The sequence below is a fragment of the Pristiophorus japonicus genome, chromosome 1 (genome assembly GCF_044704955.1).
Source record: "Pristiophorus japonicus isolate sPriJap1 chromosome 1, sPriJap1.hap1, whole genome shotgun sequence".
Classification (NCBI taxonomy): domain Eukaryota; kingdom Metazoa; phylum Chordata; class Chondrichthyes; family Pristiophoridae; genus Pristiophorus; species Pristiophorus japonicus.
Window position 1 is genome coordinate 365,499,080 of NC_091977.1, and position 20,401 is coordinate 365,519,480.

Genomic DNA, 20,401 nt, shown 5'->3' on the forward strand with positions numbered 1-20,401 from the left:
TTTACAACTTTCTTTTCAGGTTAGATTGTAGTTTAGTTAAAGAGATTTAATGCAAGAACTAGCCTGAATACATATTGGGATCTATTAGCATGAAGAGCTGTCAACAGCTCCTGCAAATGCCACATGTCTCCCGTTCTGCTTCCAACCCCCACCATATAAGCACCTTTACTTCTTGAGTTAATAGGGAGATCATACCTGTTCTTAAGATGGCAGCTTAAAGATGGGCTGATAGTATCAGACATTAAGCTACAAACTAGCCCAAGCTACTTTAGATGTAATAGAATCATTTCAAATCATGTTGTGGCACCCATTCACCGCATGATTAATGTTCTTGTACACAAGGGTAGATAATAATGACTGAACAGGCTGCGTATTAGATTTGAGAAGTGTCATTATGCCCAAGGAATGCCTGTGGTTCTGAGTATTTCCTTTTGTTTCTCATCCAGTCACAATGCACAAAGCTTTCCCTATTACTCTAGTTATTCAATCATATTTTGCACTAAAAAGACTTAAATTAGCAAATTATTTGAATTAAGAAACTTTGCATGAAGGGCATCCTATATAATAGTTTTATGATTGCAATGTTTATTTTAATTACGTTTTATTTCTTGCCACAGCCACCACCCAATTAGGAGATGATATTAGTCTTTGTTAATGCTGTTATTGTGGAACACTGATATACATTCTTAGCATTTCTCTGAATGAATATTCTGGTTGCTGCTGGTGCAGCTAACTGTTTAATATTAATTGTATCAGTATGTGTTATCTTATTATATTTAATATGTGAAAAAAAAAGAAACACTTAGGACAATTTTCCAGTGTGTGATGTTTGCTGCCTGATGTCAAATGAAATTTGGGGCACTAATTAAATTTGAATAGATTTGCCATATGTCTGGATTTTGTGTTGTAGGCTGATTGGAGGTAGTAATAGTTACCAATAGATTAAATAAACAATGAATTGTATAATTAGGGCGTAGCACAATTTAGAATAAATTTATGCTTGCTTGATATGGTGTAAATATGAAAAATGTCTGAACTATGGTCTAAAATTTCTACTCTACCATAAAAGGTTGCATAGACAAATCTGCTTTGCTACTTTAGGTGGTAATAATAACAGAGATGTTTTTATTGTGCTACAGGAAATCATTCAAAATGACTGTCAGGGAGTGCCTAAAGCATTGTATTATTCATAAGCAATTCCTGATTTAATTAAATTTGCTGCAGTGCAAGAGCTATTACTGGAATATACACATTACCATCCTTAAAGGTACAGTGTTTAATCATTTCTGAAGGAACTGTCACACTTTTAAATTAATTTGATGAATTACCTGGCACAGATCAGGCCAACGCCTATACACATATGATTAATAGAGAGCATTCTGACAGGAAAAGCACAACCTGTGTGACAAGCCTCATCAAGAATTAAAATGCTGTTCATGAAGAATTCCATGTATGTTTCATATTTAACAGCAGTGTATCTTCACATTGATGCTTTTCACTACTTTCATTTATAAATTAGTATTTTGATTGGAACATAGAAAAATAGGAATTGCTAGATGAAGAAAGACCAAGAGCCATCGAGTTCACCTTCTACCATCCAAGTCGGCACATGATACAGTGATGATGGAATTGCTGATTAAGCATAGCAATCAGTCACTATCAATTAGTCTACATCTGGTTGCAATAAGAAAATAACTTGATTAAGAATGATAAGCAGATACCTGTTATTTCATTATTATTTAATTATAAACGGTAAGGAGACACATTTACAATATTAAAAGTTAAATATAGTGGATTGATAATTATCTTCACTACTGCCTGAATATTTAAGTTCTCAACTGCTCACAGTGACCATTCTAGTGAAAGTATTATTACTCAAAGTGACATGTCAGCTAGAGCAGCACTCAAGATTCTTTCAACACTTTCACCATCTGTCACATAAGAACATAAGAATAAAAAATTAGGAGCAGGAGTAGGCCATACTACCCCTCGAGCCTGCTCCACCATTCAATAAGATAATAGCTGATCTTCGATCTCAATTCCACTTTCCCGTCTGATCCCCATATCCCTCGATTTCCCTAGAGTCCAAAAATCTCTTTATCTCAGCATCTGCAGCTCTTTAAGATAGAGAATTCCAAAGATTCACAGCCCTCTGAGTGAAGAGATACTACCTCATCTCAGACTTAAATGGCTGACCCCTTATCCTGGAATTTGGCCATTAGTTCTAGACTCTCCAGCCAGAGGAACAACCTCTCAGCATCTACCCTGTTAATCTCCCTCAGAATTTTTTATGTTTCAGTGAGATCACCTCTCATTCTTCCAAACTCCATACAGTACAGGCCCAATCTACTCAATCTCTCCTCATAGGACAAGCCTCTCATCCCAGGAATCAATCTAGTAAACCTTTTGTTTCACAGCCTCTAAGGCAAGTATATCCTTCCTTAAATAAGGAGATCAAAACTGTGCACAGTGCTCCAGGTGTGGTCTTACCAAAGCCCTATACAATTGTAGTGAGACTTCCTTATTCTTGTACTCCAAACCCCTGCCAATAAAGACCAACATGTAATTTGCCTTTGTAATTGCTTGCTGTACCCTGCATGCTAACTTTCTGTATTTCCTGTAAGAGGACACCTAAATCTCTCTGAACATCAATATTTAATAGTTTCTCATGATTTAAAAAAGTATTCTGTTTTTCTATTCTTCCTTCCAAAGTGAATAACCTCATATTTCCTAAATTATGCTTCTTCTGCCACCTTCTTGCCCACTCACTCACCTGTCTATATCCTTTTGCAGGCTCTTTGTATCCTCCTCACAGCTTACTTTCCCATCTAATTTTTATCATCAGCAAACTTGGATACATCGATGTCATTAATATAAATTGTAAATAGCTGAGGCCCAAGAACTGATCCTTGCAGCACCTCACCAGTTACAGCCTGCCAACCTGACAATGACCCATTTATCTTTGCTCTCTGTTTTCTGTCCGTTAACCAGTCCGCTATCCATGCTAATATATTATCCCAACCTCATGAGACCTTATGTTGCATAGCAACCTGTTATATGCCACCTTATCGAATGCCATTTGGAAATCCAAATATACTACATCCACTGGTTCCCCTTTATCAACCCTGCTAGTTACATCCTTAAAAAATACTAATGAATCTGTTAAACATAATTTCACTTTCATAAAACCATGTTGAGTCTGCCTAATCATATTATGATTTTCTAAGTGCCCCATTACCACTTACTTAATAATAGATTCCAGTAATTTCCCTACGACTGATGTCAGGGAAGAGGGGTGTTACAGTCGCTTGGCTAACTGCCCTAGCTTCCTGTTTATTGCTTTGAAGCATTGCGTCAAGATTCATAGAATCATAGAACCATAGAATCATAAGAACATCAGAAATAGGAACAGGAGTAGGCAATTTGGCCCCGCGATCCTGCTCCGTCATTCATGGCTGATCTGATCTTGGCCTCAACTCCACTTTCCTACCCTCTCCCGATAACTCTTGACTCTCTTATCATTCAAAAATCGGTCTATCTCTACCTTAAATATATTAAATGACCCAGCCTCCACAGCACTCTGAGGTAGAAAATTCCAAAGATTCACGATCCTCTGAGAGAAGAAATTCCTCCTCATTTCCGTTTTAAATAGTCATAAGAAGATAAGAACATAAGAATTAGGAACAGGAGTAGGCCATCTAGTCCCTCGAGCCTGCTCCGCCATTCAACAAGATCATGGCTGATCTGGCCGTGGACTCAGCTCCACTTACCCGCCCGCTCCCCATAACCCTTAATTCCCTTATTGGTTAAAAATCTATCTATCTGTGATTTGAATACATTCAATGAGCTAGCCTCAACTGCTTCCTTGGGCAGAGAATTCTACAGATTCACAACCCTCTGGGAGAAGAAATTCCTTCTCGACTCGGTTTTAAATTGGCTCCCCCGTATTTTGAGGCTGTGCCCCCTAGTTCTAGTCTCCCCGACCAGTGGAAACAACCTCTCTGCCTCTATCTTGTCTATCCCTTGCATTATTTTAAATGTTTCTATAAGATCACCCCTCATCCTTCTGAACTCCAACGAGTAAAGACCCAGTCTCCTCAATTTATCATCATAAGGTAACCCCCTCATCTCCGGAATCAGCCTAGTGAATCGTCTCTGTACCCCCTCCAAAGCCAGTATATCCTTCCTTAAGTAAGGCATGCAGTATTCCAGGTGCGGCCTCACCAATACCCTGTACAGTGGCAGCAGGACCTCCCTGCTTTTGTACTCCATCACTCTCGCAATGAAGGCCAACATTCCATTCGCCTTCCTGATTACCTGCTGCACCTGCAAACTAACTTTTTGTGATTCATGCACAAGGACCCCCAGGTACCTCTGCACCGCAGCATGTTGTAATTTCTCCCCATTCAAATAATATTCCCTTTTACTGTTTTTTTCCAAGGTGGATGACCTCACATTTTCCGACATTGTTTTCCATCTGCCAAACCTTAGCCCATTCGCTTAACCTATCTAAATCGCTTTGCAGCCTCTCTGTGTCCTCTACACAACCCGCTTTCACACTAATCTTTGTGCCATCTGCAAATTTTGTTACACTACACTCTGTCCCCTCTTCCAGGTCATCTATGTATATTGTAAATAGTTGTGGTCCCAGCACCGATCCCTGTGGCACACCACTAATCACCGATTTCCAACCCGAAAAAGACCCATTTATCCCGCCTCTCTGCTTTCTGTTAGCCAGCCAATTCTCGATCCATGCTAATATATTTCCTCTGACTCCGCGTACCTTTATCTTCTGCAGTAACCTTTTGTGTGGCACCTTATCGAATGCCTTTTGGAAATCTAAATACAGCACATCCATCAGTACACCTCTATCCACCATGCTCGTTATATCCTCAAAGAATTCCAGTAAATTAGTTAAACATGGTTTCCCCTTCATGAATCCATGCTGCGTCTGCTTGATTGCACTATTGCTATCTAGATGTCCTGCTATTTCTTCCTTAATGATAGTTTCAAGCATTTTCCCCACTACAGATGTTAAACTAACTGGCCTATAGTTACCTGTCTTTTGTCGGCCCCCTTTTTTAAATGGAGGTGTTACATTAGCTGCTTTCCAATCCGCTGGTACCTCCCCAGTGTCCAGAGAATTTTGGTAGATTATAACGAATGCATCTGCTATAACTTCCGCCATCTCTTTTAATACCCTGGGATGCATTTCATCCGGACCAGGCGACTTGTCTACCTTGAGTCCCATTAGCCTGTCCAGCACTACCCCCCTAGTGATAGTGATTATCTCAAGTTCCTCCCTTCCCACATTCCCGTGACCAGCAGTTTTTGGCATAGTTTTTGTGTCTTCCACTGTGAAGACCGAAGCAAAATAATTGTTTTAGGTCTCAGCCATTTCCACATTTCCCATTATTAAATCCCCCTTCTCATCTTCTAAGGGATCAACATTTACTTTAGTCACTCTTTTCCATTTTATATATCAGTAAAAGCTTTTACGATCTGTTTTTATGTTTTGCGCCAGTTTACTTTCGTAATCTATCTTTCCTTTCTTTATTGCTTTCTTAGTCATTCTTTGCTGTCGTTTAAAATTTTCCCAATCTTCTAGTTTCCCATTAACCTTGGCCACCTTTTATGCATTGGTTTTTAAATTTATAGTCTCCTTTATTTCCTTGGTTACCCACGGCTGCTTATCCCTTCTCTTACAGCCCTTCTTTTTCACTGGAATATATTTTTGTTGAGCACCATGAAAGAGCTCCTTAAAAGTCCTCCACTGTTCCTCAATTGTGCCACCGTTTAGTCTGTGTTCCCAGTCTACTTTAGCCAACTCTACCCTCATCCCACTGTAGTCCCCTTTGTTTAAGCATAGTACGCTCGTTTGAGATACTACTTCCTCATACTGTTATCACTCATTCCGAGAGGATCTTTTGCTAGGAGATCGTTTATTATTCCTGTCTCATTACACAGGACCAGATCTAAGATAGCTTGCTCCCTTGTAGGTTCTGTAACACACTGTTCTAAGAACCAATCCCATATGCATTCTATGAATTCCTCCTCAAGCCTACCCCGTGCGATTTGATTTGACCAATCGATATGTAGGTTAAAATCCCCCATGCTTACTGCTGTTCCTTTTTCAAATGCCTCCATTATTTCCTTGATTATTGTCCGCCCCACCATGAAGTTATTATTTGGGGGCCTATGAACTAAGCCCACCAGTGACTTTTCCCCTTACTATCTCTAATCTCCACCCACAATGATTCAACATTTGTTCATTAGAGCCAATATCGTCTCTCACAACTGCCCTGATATCATCCTTTATTAACAGAGCTACCCCACCTCCTTTCCCTTCATGTCTATCTTTCCGAATTGTCAGATACCCCTGTATGTTTAATTCCCAGTCTTGGCCACCCTGCAACCACGTTTCTGTAATGGCCACCAAATCATACCCATTTGTAATAATTTGTGTCGTCAACTCATTTACTTTATTTCGAATGCTGCGTGCGTTTAGGTAGAGTGTTTTAATACTAGTTTTTAAACCATGATTTTTAGTTTTGACCCCTCCTGCAGCCATTTATATTCATACATATTGTCCCTTCCTATCACCTTGTGGTTTACACCTACCCCAGTGCTACTCTGCTCTGTTGCCTCTTGCCTTTTGCATTCTTTCTTGGGGTCCTGTTCTTCTGAGCTCTCACCCACTCTGACTAGCTCAGAGCCCTCTCCTGGGTTCCGAATACTCCTCGCATTGAGGCACCGAGCTTTCATGCTTGCCTTTTTATTGCACTTTGACCCTTTAGAATTTTGCTGTACAGTGGCCCTTTTTGTTTTTTGCCTTGGGTTTCTCTGCCCTCCACTTTTACTCATCTCCTTTCTGTCTTTTGCTTCTGTCTCCATTTTGTTTCCCTCTCTCTCCCTGCATTGGTTCCCATCCCCCTGCCATATTAGTTTAACTCCTCCCCAACAGCACTAGCAAACACTACTCCTGGGACATTGGTTCCGGTCGTGCCCAGGTGCAGACCGTCCGGTTTGTACTGGTCCCACCTCCTCCAGAACCGGTTCCAATGCCCCAGGAATTTGAATCCCTCCCTGCTGCACCACTGCTCAAGCTGCGTATCATCTGAGCTATCCTGCGATTCCTACTCTGACTAGCACGTGGCACTAGTAGCAATCCCGAGATTACTACTTTTGAGGTCCTACGTTTTAAGTTAGCTCCTAGCTCCTTAAATTCGTCTCGTAGGACCTCATCAATTTTTTTACCTATATCGTTGGTACCCATGTGCACCACGACAACTGACTGGTCACCCTCCCTTTTCAGAATGCCCTGCACCTGCTCCGAGACATCCTTGACACTTGCACCAGGGAGGCAACATACCATCCTGGAGTCTCGGTTGCGGCCGCAGAAATGCCTATCTATTCCTCTTACAATTGAATCCCATGTCACTATCGCTCTCCCACTCTTTTTCCTGCCCTCCTGTGCAGCAGAGCCAGCCATGGTGCCATGAACTTGGTTGCTGCTGCCCTCCCCTGATGAGTCATCCCCCTCCACAGTACTCAAAGTGGTGTATCTTTTTTGCAGGGGGATGATGGCAGGGGACTCCTGCACTACCTTCCTTGCACTGCTCTTCCTGCTGGTCTTCCATTCCCTATCTGGCTGTGGACCCTTCACCTACGGTAAGACCAACTCGCTACATGTGCTACTCACGTCATTCTCAGCATCGTGGATGCTCCAGAGTGAATCCACCCTCATTCTGAAACAATGCCTCTCTAGATTCCCCCACGAGGGGAATTATCCTCTCTCCATCTACTCTGTCAAGCCCCTTCAGAATCTTATACGCTTCAATAAGATCACCTCTCATTCTTCTCAACTCCAATTAGTATAGGCCCAACCTGCTCAACCTTTCTTCATAAGACAACCCCTTCATCTCAGAAATCAACCTCATGAACCTTCTCTGAACTGCCTCCAATGCAAGTATATCCCTTGTTAAATAAGGAGACCAAAACTGTGCACATTACTCCAGGTGTGGTCTCACCAATTGTAGCAGGACTTCCCTATTTTTATACTCCACTCCCTTGCAATAAAGGCCAATATTCCATTTGCCTTCCAAATTACTTACTGTATCTGCATACTAACTTTTTGTGTTTCATGTACAAGGACCCCCAGATCCCTCTGTACCTCAGCATTTTGTAGTTTCTGACCATTTAGGTAATAATTTGCTTTTTTATTTTTCCTACAAAAAGGATAACCTCACATTTTCCCACATTATACTCCATCTGCCAAATGTTTACCCACTCACTTAGCCTGACTATATCTCTTTGCAGATTCTTTGCATCCTCCTCACAACTTGCTTTCCCACCGATCTCTGTATCATCGGCTACATTACACTCAGTCCCTTCATCCAAGTCATTAATCATGGAATAGTGCAGCACAAAAGGAGGCCATTCGACCTATTGAGTCCGCGCCGGTTCTTTCATAGAGCAATCCAGTTAGTCCCACTCCCCTGCTCTTTCCTCATATCTCTGTGATCTTTTCTCATTCAAGTATTTATCCAATTCACTTTTGAAGACTACTATCGAATCTGTGTCCACCATCATATCAGGCAGTGCATTCCAAATCCTAACCACTCGTTGCGTATAAAAGTTTTTTCCGCATGTCGCCTCTGGTTCTTTTGCCAATCACCTGAAATCTATACCCCCTGGTTATCCACCCTCCAGCCATTGGAAACAGTTTCTCTTTATTTACTCTATCTAATCTCTTCAAGATTTTAAACACCTCTGTTAAATCTCCTCTTAGCCTTCTCTGCTCTAAAGAGAACAACTCTAGTTTCTCCAGTTAATCCCTCATCTCTGGAACCATTGTAGGAATTCTCTTCTGTACCCTCTGCAAAGCCTTCACATCCTTCCTAAAGTGTGGTGCCCAGAATTGGACACAGTACAGTGAGCGGCTGGAACCAAACTAGTGTTTAATATAGGTTTAGCATAACTTCCTGGAATTTGTACTCCCTGCTTCTATTTATAAAGCCCAGGACCCATTACATTTTATTAATACTTTGTAACCATGCCCTACCACCTTCAAAGATTTGTGCACAAACTCTCACAGGTCTCTGTTCTTGCACCTCCTTTAAAATTGTACCATTTAGCTTTCAGTGTCACTCCTCATTCTTCCTAACTAAATGTATCACTTCACACTTTTCTGCATTAAATTTCATCTGCCATGTGTCTGCCTATTCCACCAGCCTGTCTTATGTCCTCTTGAAATCTATTACTATCTTCCACATTGTTGCTCAACTTACTCACAGCAGAAATAACACCTGACTTGATCAAGTGGTTCAGTTCTTATTGTTATACTTATTCATTTGCATAATCTAATTTTTTATTTGATTTACAAAAGTGGACAATTATCTGTTAGAGTCAGGCAGTAAAGGTCAAATTTACCACTCTGAGCACTCGCACATTGGAAGTTTTAGCACGGAAATTATTGCGGAATAATTGACATTATGGCAACAAAGGCCCTGATATTAACTGCGAGATGCGTGGGGGGTCCAATATCACATGGGAAACCCAGATATTATATCAGTGCAATGTCTGGGGCATTTTAATGCAGCCACCTCATTATCATTTTACTTCCGGGATTGGAATCCAATGTGCGGCAGCAGATGTGATGTGGACCCACATAATGCAAATTCAACTCCAGTATTTAAAGGGGCAATCCAAAGATGGAATTTGGAGGAGTTGGGTGTTGAAAGCTGAAGAGGAAGAAGTTTCAGAATGGATTCAGGATGGTCAAAGGCTATGCCCCACTTTAATAATGTCATTAAAGCGGGGCACAGCCCTTGATGAACTGCTGTGGGCAGCGAGGAGCCAAAGGGCGATACAGCAATGGGAGGAAGAAATCTACTGCTGGTACAAAGAAGACATGGCTGGAGGTGATTAAGGAGGTCAGCAGCAGGAGCATTGTGCCACATTCCTGATTTCAGTGCAGGAAGCATTTTAATCACTTGATCAAGTCAAAAAGGGTGATTACAGTTGCACATTCACCTGCATCCTGCTGTCTGCCTCCCCCCACTGCCTCACTCTGCCGACTCCATCACTCTGCACATCCACTTACTTTGCAAGCGTACCCATCCTTCTCTTTCTATGCACTTCTTCACATCACTGTTGCCAATCACGCTCATCCTTATGCAATTTCATGACTTTACCCGACAGTCACCCTCATCACATGCACTGCATCCATTGGGCCCAAAATTGGCCAGTACATAAGGTCCGCCCATTTCTCGATGGTACGCCAGAGGTGCATCGTTTCAAATCGCCGGCATACAGCCAAGACCGAAGAACGCAATTTTGGTCGATTTCTTTTTCAGCGGTATGCCAGTAGTATGCGAGCGGCGTGCAGTGGGCAGTAGGTAACATTGTAGTCGATCTAGCTTGAATTTCTTGTTGATGGACGGTGTGGCACTGAACTGCGCATAGGCGTTTTTTTTTTAAAGTTTTTTTTAGAGAACTTTTTACCTGCGATTTCGGGGGTCAGGGGTCACCCGCACATGTGCAATGAGTTGAAGTCAAGGGAGAGAGAGTGAGAAGGAGCAGCAAGGTGGTCAAGGGTCAGTTGTTTCAATAACAGATTGCAGAGTTAAAAAATATTTATAACAAATAATAATTATGCCGTATCACCAATAATAAGACATATTTTACAAATCAAAAATCATAACAATATAAATATAATGTAAATGCTCAAAAAAAAGTTTAAGCGCAGGAACATCGAGAAGGACTGGAGGTTGAGGGTGCCCGCATTCGACATGTTACGCACTGGGGAAAGGTGCCGTAAGAGGTGGAATGACCTGCTGAGGGTAGCAAGAGTACGTAATGATTTTATTTAGACACCTGCCATGTGCCATGTACCATGTAAATGTAGTTTCAGTGTCACATGGATGATGTTATTTAAATTTATCTTAAGCTTATGGCGATGTATCTGTGCTTTCAGGCAATGACAAGAGGAGCAACGCAGTGTTTTAACGTGTGTTTGTGTGTGTGTGTGTGAACCTAGCAGATACACTGGTTGGGAAGGTCGATGAGGGAGTAGGATAGGGCAGTTGGGGTCACTGGTCAAAAGAAGGCAGTGATGTGCCTCCATAGGCCTTTCGGAGGATAACAAGAGAGGCACAGAGGGAAGTTGCAGGCTTATCTAAGAGGAAGTCAAGTCTGAGACAGTGGCAGGAAAGTAGGAAGGTCGAAGAGCAATGAAGGGTTAGAGTAGGCATTCGCGATTACAGAGTACCTGAGACAGGGAGAAATTAAAAGAGGTATGGCGACAGGAGACCACGGTCAAGGAGGGGTAGAAAAGGAGAGAAAAACATGGAAATGGAAGTGATGGGCTCGAGTCCAGACTGGCAGCCAAAATGCACATGCAAATGGATATAGGGAAACCTCAAGTTACATATGTCTGGTCATGTAACAATTTTTAGAATTCACATATCCTGGTAGTAACAGGGAATAGATGGGAGACAATAGGAGGGTGCCCAGGGTTAAGGTCAGAGGTCCCATGTTGGGGTAAAGTTGACGTAGGTAGGGTGGCATTGGCATGGAGCATCGACAAACTGTTGTCCAAGCTCAGGGACAGATGTAGCGGGTAAGTGAAATCCAGAAGCTATTTGAAGGGTAGAGTATCGGAGGATGGAGGTACTTCTGTGGGAATGAAGATCCAGGAGATAAGCAGAATCATTTGCGGGGCAGAAAGATGATGGTGAAGTTGGAGGTCACCATGTGATCCAGAAGCGGCAGAAAAACGTACTTCGGCCATTACAAACCGGACATTAGCTGAAGCTTCATAAACTGCTGCAGTTTATTTTCAAATATTCACGATTAAAACCATCAGCTTGTATAGAAAGATTAAGGTGTATCATCAAATCTATAATTTCACTTGGTCTACATGCCTCCAGCAGGTTTTGCCATTGTCCATTTGTACTACCAGTAGCCTGTTTCCTTCCTTGCCCGTTACTGTCCCTGCAAGCCATTTGGGACCCCTGCCATAGTTTAGTACAAACACTTTGTCCCCGATCTCATTCCATCTCCCCCTCGAATTTCTGTCATGGTACTCAGTCAGCTTACGGCGCTTTGCCTCAATGAATTTGTGCATGTCTGGGAGGATTAATGAGAGCCTTGTTTTTAAAGTCCTTTTCATCAACAGTTGTGCGGAGGGGGATCCCAGTCAATGAGTGCGGACGAGATCTGTATGCCAGCAGCAGTTGCGACAGGCGACCCTGCAGCGTGGGACCTTGGATTTTAAGCATGCCTTGTTTAATGATTAGCACTGCTCTCTCCGCCTGGCTGTTGAAGGCCGGCTTGAATGGTGCCGTCTTGACATAATTTATGCCGTGGTCAATTATAAAGTCTTGGAATTCTGCGCTGGTGAAGCACGGACCATTGTCACTGACCAAGGTGTCAGTAATTCCGTGCGTTGCAAACATGGTTGCGAGGCTCTCCACAGTGTGGAGGTTGTGCTTGAGTTTAAAATGGTGCATTCGATCCACTTTGAAAATGCAACTACAACTACGAGGAACATTTTGCCCATGAATGGGCCCGCATAGTCTACGTGCACCCGCGACCACGGTTTGGTAGGCCAGGGCCAGGGGCTCAGTGGAGCCTCCCTGGGGGCATTGCTGAGTTGGGCACAAATGGTGCACCTTCGGACGTAGAGCTCCAAGTCCGCGTAAATACTAGGCCACCAGACGTGGGATCTGGCTGTGGCCTTCATGAGAATGATCCCCGGGTGCTCACAGTGGAGTTCCCGGACAAATGGCTCTCTGCCTCGCAGAGGCATGACTACTCGGCTGCCCCACATCAGGCATTCTGCTTGTAGTGATAGCTCATGAATGCGCCTGTGAAAGGGTTTAATTCCTCGGGGCAGGCATCGCGAGCCTCTGCCCAGTCACCGGTTAGGACACATCTTTTTACTAAGGATAACGTGGGGTCACTGGCCATCCAGGCTCTGATTTGGCGAGCCGTCATGGGCGAACCTGTGGACTCAAAGGCATTGATTGCCATGACTATCTCACAGTCCTGTTCATCAGACCCTTCCGTGGTCGCCAGGGGTAGCGTGTTGAGCGCATTGGCACAGTTGTCTGTGGCTGGTCTGTGCCTTATGGTATAGTCGTAGGACGCCAGCATGAGTGCCCACCGTTGAATTCGCGCCGAGGCGTTGGCATTTATTGCCTTGCTCTTGGATAGGAGGGGCGTGAGGGGCTTATGGTATGTTTCTCACGCAAACTTGGCCCCGAAAAGGTATCGGTGCATCTTTTTGACACCGTACACACACGCGAGCGCCTCCTTCTCTACCATTCCGTACCCGCGCTCCGCCCGCGAAAGTGACCTGGAGCCATAAGCTATGGGTTGTAATTTGCCCGCAATATTGACATGTTGCAAAATGCACCCGACCCCATACGCTGATGCATCGCATGTGAGAACTAACTGTTTACCTGGGTCAAAGAAAATCAAAACACTGTTGGAACACAGAAGGTTGCGTGCCTTATTGAAGGTGTGTTCCTGGGCGTCCCCCCAAAACCACATCGCACCCCTTCCTGAGTAGCACGTGGAGAGGCTCCAGCAGCGTGCTTAAGTTCTGCATGAAGTTCCCAAAATAATTGAGTAGCCCGAGAAAGGCGCGCAGTTCTGAGCATTCCAGGGCCTGGGTGCCAGGCGAACTGCTTTGGGTTTGGACTCTGTTGGGCGGATTCCGTCAGCGGCAATCCTTCTGCCCAAAAATTCAACCTCGGGTGCGAGAAACAGGCACTTGGATTTCTTGACTCGTAGGCTTACCCGAACCAACCGCTTTAGTACTTCCTCCAAATTATGGAGATGAGAGTCGGTGTCCCTGCCCGTGATAAGTATGTCGTCTTGAAATACAACCATCTCCGGGATGGACTTGAGCAGACTCGCCATGTTGTGCTGGAATACGGCAGCCGCCGACCTGATTCTGAATGGGCATCGATTGTACATGAAAAGGCCTCGATGTGTGTTGATGGTGGTGAATAGTTGGATTCCTCAGTCAATTCTTGCGTCATATATGCAGATGTGAGGTCTAATTTTGAGAAAAGTTTACCTCCAGCCAATGTGGCAAATAAGTCCTCCGCTCTGGGCAGCGGGTACTGGTCCTGTAGGGAGACTCTGTTTATGGTAGATTTGTAGTCCCCACAGATTCGTACGGATCCATCAGGCTTCATGACTGGGACGATGGGACTTGCCCAGTCGCTAAATTCCACAGGTGATATAATGCCTTCCCGCAGAAGCTTGTCTAGTTCGTGTTCAATCTTTTCCCTAATCACATAGGGTACAGCTCTGGCCTTGTGATGGACCGGTCTAGCATCCTGTGTGATGTAAATTTTGACTTTGGCCCCTTTGAAAGTGCCCACACCTGGCTGAAAGAGATGTTCAAATCGCTTTATAACTGTTGAGCAGGAGATCCGTTCCTCTAATGACATGGCATGGACATCATCCCATTTCCAGTTTAGTTTTGCCAGCCAGCTTCTCCCCAGCAGTGCTGGGGGTTCTCCAGGGACAATCCACAGGGGAAGTCGGTTCACTGTCCCTTTGTGTGTGACAGAGAGCATGGCACTGCCAAGGACTGGTACGATTTCTTTGGTATAGGTCCTTAGTTTGTTGTCGACCCTTGTGAGTTTTGGTCTGTCTCTTTATGCGGCCACAGTTGTTCAAATTGTTGAGCGCCCATGACAGATTGACTCGCTCCCGTATCCAGCTCCATGTTGACAGGTATCCCATTAGTTGGACCCTCATCATTATAGGAGGCGTCCTGTTGTAGGAGCAGTGGCCATTGATCGTGTTGACCCGCTGTACATCGGTGTCCCGGGCACTGTCCCCACCATCTTCTGGTCCGCTTTCCAACCCATCCGATTAGTATACCAGCCGAGCTGCCGTTTTTTTGCACATGCGGGCCAAATGCCCTGTATTTTCACAATTTCTGCAAACAGCCTGCTGAAATCGACATCCCCTTGACGAGTGCCCACCCCCACACCTCCAGCACAGACCTGTTCCATTGTTCAAAGTGTTCCCAAAGAATGAGCTGCATCTGGCTGATCTCTCTTGAGCTTCTCTCAGTTTGTAGTTGATTGCTCGCATTGTGGGTTGATGAGGTGTGAACGGCCGTTCCTGTGGCCCTTGATGGCTTCTGCCTGCTGTTGCGAGCCTGTTCTCCCGGTTTTGTCTGTGTGTGGGAGTTGCAGCTTGTTTAGTGCTATGAACTTCTTGTTCCGATATTTCGTTCGTTGTCGTACCTGCATTGTAAAACAACCTTGTTTCTTCTTCCCCTACCAAGAATGTCTATGCAACCAGTGCTGCTGCCTCTAAGGTCAGGTTCTTGGTCTCTATGAGCTTTCGGAATATGCCTGCGTGGCCTATTCCTTCAATGAAAAAGTCTCTCAGCATTTTTCTCCTCAGTTCATCGGAGAACTCATATAAACTAGCCAACCTCCGAAGTTCCGCCACGAAGTCGGGTATGCTCTGGCCCACACAGCATCTGTAGTTGTAGAACCTGTGTCTGGTCATATGTCAGCTGCTCGCTGGCTTCAGGTGGTCTCTTAGCAGTGTGCTCAATTCTTCAAACGACTTGCTTGCTGGTTTCTCGGGTGCCAACAGATCCTTCATTAAAGCGTATGTTTTTGACCCACAGCTGGTCAAGAGATGGGCTCTTCTCTTGTCTGCCTTATCGTCGCCTAACCAGTCTTTGGTTACAAAGCTTTGCTGGAGCCTTTCTATAAAGTCCTCCCAATTGTCTCCCACTTTGTAATTTTCATCTGATCCATTGTTCGCCATTCTGTGGATTCTGTAATCCCGTAACTCATCGTCACTGTAAAGTCCTGTCCCCTCAGTACAGATTCACACGAGGCATGTAGTGAAGTCAAGGTCACTCTGGACCTGCACCTTTATTTCACAGCACTGAAATGCTGCACTTGCCTGAGACCTGTCCTTATATATCTGTCTCTTGCAAGTGCATCCCTGGTGGTAAGGTATGCTGGTAGTTACAGGTCATATCTTATTACAGTCATGTATAGCATGTTATGATACAGTTATATATAATAATGTAAGATACATGACATTTACTACACTGTAATGTTGGGCTCATGTGATGTACTGCAATGTTGAGGGCATGTAACGTAATGCATGTGTATATATGTATTGTCTGTCTGCAAATTTAATGCAGTAATGCAGCAGTGGTGGACATTTAAGTAAAACTGCGCTACGTGACTGTATTATGGACTCATGTAACTCTAACCCTCCCCTGGTGCCAAGCATTTTTAAATGTTGTTTTGTACTTCCAGACTCGAACAATTCAGACCACACTTTTACAGAGAGACGAGACGACAGACCCACTGCTTCCACCTCTGGCACCATCCAGCCCTCTCCCAACTTCACCACTGGCAGAGATAATAAAGAGGAAGAGGAAGAAGAGGTCGAGGAAGAGCCGCTAATCCTGGAGCCAGTGGAGGTGGAGGTAGGAGTGGAGATGGAGGAGGATACACCAGCTCCATGTGGGCCAGCTAGATGATACTCCACCACTGACTCTATATTCATGGGATTCCCCCATAGATCCTCTGATTCTGCAGGACCAAGCCATGTGCAGCAAGGCACCCACAGGGTTGTCGCGCCTTTGTAACAGCGACGGAGGTTGGTGCAGAAAAAGTCGGTTGCTGTACGACAGATAGGTGTGTACCAGGACATGGTGTGTCTGTCACAGGCCAGCGTTGACATAGGTCGAGAGCTGCTCAAGGCCATGGCTACGATAGCTGGAAGCATTGCAGCACTATCAAAACGACAGTCGGAGGATATGTCGCGTCTGATCACCGCGATGGAGTGAACCGCCGAATCCGTTGATGCCATGCAGCAATCGATGGGATTGGGATATAGCACGGAATTCCACCATGCCATAGTAGTCGGGTCAACAGGACCTGAGGGTGGGAAGCTGAAAGCAGCTACCAGCCCTGAAGCCATGCCTTCCACATCACGAGCTTCTCCTGAGGCCCCATTTATTGCGCCTGCAATGTCTGACCCCAACGACAGCAACAGCACTCGGGGTGCGGTGCTGCACGTCGTCTTGGTAACCACGGGGAGGTCTGGGCTCAGGGGCAGTTGGAAAAGGAAGGGCAGGAGTAAAAAAGGGAGTTATAGTCCCAATGGTGGTGAAGTGGTCGAGGTCGAGGACAGTAAAGCGTCTTTTGTTGTAGTTGTTCATTTAATAATTGAAGTTTTAACTTTAAAAGTTTATTCAAGTTGTTAAAGTTTTATTAAGTTGTTATTAAGGGTGTTAAAGTTGTTACAGTTATTTTGTAGTTATAAGTTTTAAAAAATTTAAAGTTTTTGTATATTTTTTACATTTTTACATAAACATTTGAATTGAATTGAAGCACTCATGTACAGTGTCAAACTTTTGGGGTAACAGTCATCATGGTCCCAAAACGCAGCTCTCCACATTCAAACAAAGCGTTCATTTATGAGCTGCTGATGTAACAATTTTGCAGCGGCGTGCCCTCTGCTGTGGTGTTGGGATGGGGGGTGGGGTGGGGTGGGGTGGTGATGCCATGGGTTCATCTGGAAGCTCCTCCTCATACTCCCCCTCATTGTCCTCTTCTTCCTCCTCTGTCTCCTGCACTCTTTGCTCAGGTGGTCCCGCAGTCCCCTGTGGCAATTCCTGTCCCCGCATGATTGCTAAATTATGCAACATGCAGCACACCACTGTGAACTGAGCAACCTGCTCAGGGTAATATTGCAGCCTGCCTCCTGAGTGGTGCAAGCATCAAAAACGCTGCTTCAATTGTCTTTTTGATAATATTAGTGTGGCCATATGGCTCTTATTATATCATTGCTCGGCTTTTGTCTGAGGGTTCTGCAGGGGGGGGTCAAGAGCCAGGAGGCGAGGTCGTACCCTTTGCCCCCAGCATCCAGCATTTACCTTGTGTCTCAGACTTCAACAGGTCAGACACAGTGCTCTCACGCAAGAAGTACCCATCATGCATGCTCCCTGGAAAGTTGCCATTCACTGCCATTATGTGCTCTGTATGGTCGCAGACGAGCCCCATGTTGGGGGAGTAGAATCCCTTACGGTTTTGGTACACCTCCGCCTCCTGTAATGGTGCTTGCAGAGCAATATGGGTACAGTCAACAGCACCCTACACCTTGGGGAAGCCGGCAATACGTGCAAAGCACAAAGCCCTCTCACTCTGTGCCTGCTTGGTCATTGGGAAGTTTATAAATTCCATCTGGCGTGCATACAGTGCTTCGGTTACCTGTCGAATGCAGCGATGAGTAGCATGCTGAGAAATACAGCATATGTCCCCAGCTGATGCATAAAAGGAAAGTGCCGCAGTCACCTTCATCTCGACAGAGAGTGCAGTAATGTTGGTGGTACTGGGCTGCAGGTCTGCCTTAATGAGCTGGCAACTCTCATTGATCACCTGTTTTCGGAAGTACATCCTTAGAACGATCGGTTAGATCCAAGATGAGCACCTGTCCCTGAAAATCCTTTGGGGGTAAGGCCTCCTCCTCCTCATCAATCTGTGACCTCCTCCATTACCCTGGTAACTCTGCTCAATAAACCTTCTCCCATCTGGATCCTGCATTAAACAGGTCGTCAGCAATACAGGCCCCATTCTTTTTAAATCTCCAGAAGATTTTTCAATGAAAAAAAATAACTAAAATGTCTTTGACCTTGATAATTTACTCAGTACCAATAAAAATACTTTTCCCACTGTAAATCGCACTGTAAAGTCACTGTTCACCTCAGACATATAAGGTGCTGCTTTAGCTGACTGTTCTCGATTTCAAAATGGCGGCTCCAAGCACTACCGCCCATTCCCGCCCACTTAACATCACGTTAAACCACCTTCTCCAGGACGGTATGCAGCTCCGGTAGTATATCGGCGGTATGCCATGAAAATCGGTCTTTTTGGGCGGTATGCAGGCGGTAGTGAATGGTATGTCGATGAATTTTGGGCCCAATGGGTGAACACATGCCATTTCTGTCACTCATAGGTCTATTCTTTCCTTTGTTACAGGAAAAGAGAATACATAACACAAGCAAGAGGGAGAGGATTGAAGGTGCTCCTCCACAGCTCTCACAACTGACAACTGGTGAAGAGGAATTGCTGTGGATCAGTGGCATGTCAGCATCCCTGACCATCAGAGATGGGAAAATGGGGAACTCCCAGCTACCTAAAGCAAATGTAATCCTCACACATTATACAACATTCAGTCATGTTGACTTGATTTCAGCAGTGAGTGGAATATGATCTTCATCTGCTGACATTGCCAGTACTAATTCATATCTTTTCTCTGCTCCAGGGCCTTCACGAGTGCAGCAGCAGTAACTGGACCTCACAGGCAATGAATCCTCAGAGGAGCTGATTGATTCTGAGGGTGCACAATCACAGGACTCATGCTTACCATGCGCCAGCTCGGATACTCGCACTTCAGTGGGTCCAGTTAGACAGATAGTTGGGTTTTTAACCTCGTGACTCACACTTGGCAGACCAATTGAACAAACACTTTGGTTCTGTCTTCACTAAGGCACAAATAAACTTCCGAAAATGCTAGGGGAACGAGGGTCCAGCGAGAAGGAGAAACTGAAGGAAATCCTTATTAATCAGGAAATTGTGTTAGGGAAATTGATGGGATTGAAGGCTGATAAATCCCAAGGCCCTGATAGTCTGCATCCCAGAGTACTTAAGGAAGTGGCCTAGAAATAGTGGATGCATTGGTGGTCATTTTTCAACATTCTATGGACTCTGGAGCAGTTCCTATGGATTGGAGGGTAGCTAATGTAACCTCACTTTTTAAAAAAGGAGACAGAGAGAAAACAGGGAATTATAGACCAGTTATCCTGACATCAGTAGTGGGGAAGATGTTGAAATCAATTATTAAAGATGTAATAGCAGCACATTTGGAAAGCAGTGACAGAATCGGTCCATGGATTTATGAAAGGGAAATCATGCTTCACAAATCCTCTAGAATTTTTTGAGGATGTAACTAGTAGATTGGTCAAGGGAGAACCAGTGGATGTGGTGTATTTGGACTTTCAAAAGGCTTTTGACAAGGACCCGCACAAGAGATTAGTGTACAAAAGTAAAGCACATGGTATTGGGGATAATGTACTGATGTGGATATCTGACTGGTTGGCCGACAGGAAGCAAAGAGTAGGAATACATGGGTCCATTTCAGAATGGCAGGCAGTGACTAGTGGGGTACCGCAGGGTTCAATGCTGGGACCCCAGCTATTTACAATATACATTAATGAATTGGACAAAGGAATTGAATGTAATATCTCCAAGTTTGCAGATGACACTAAGCTGGGTGGCAGTTGAGCTGTGAAGAGGAAGCTAAGAGGATGCAGGGTGACTTTGAC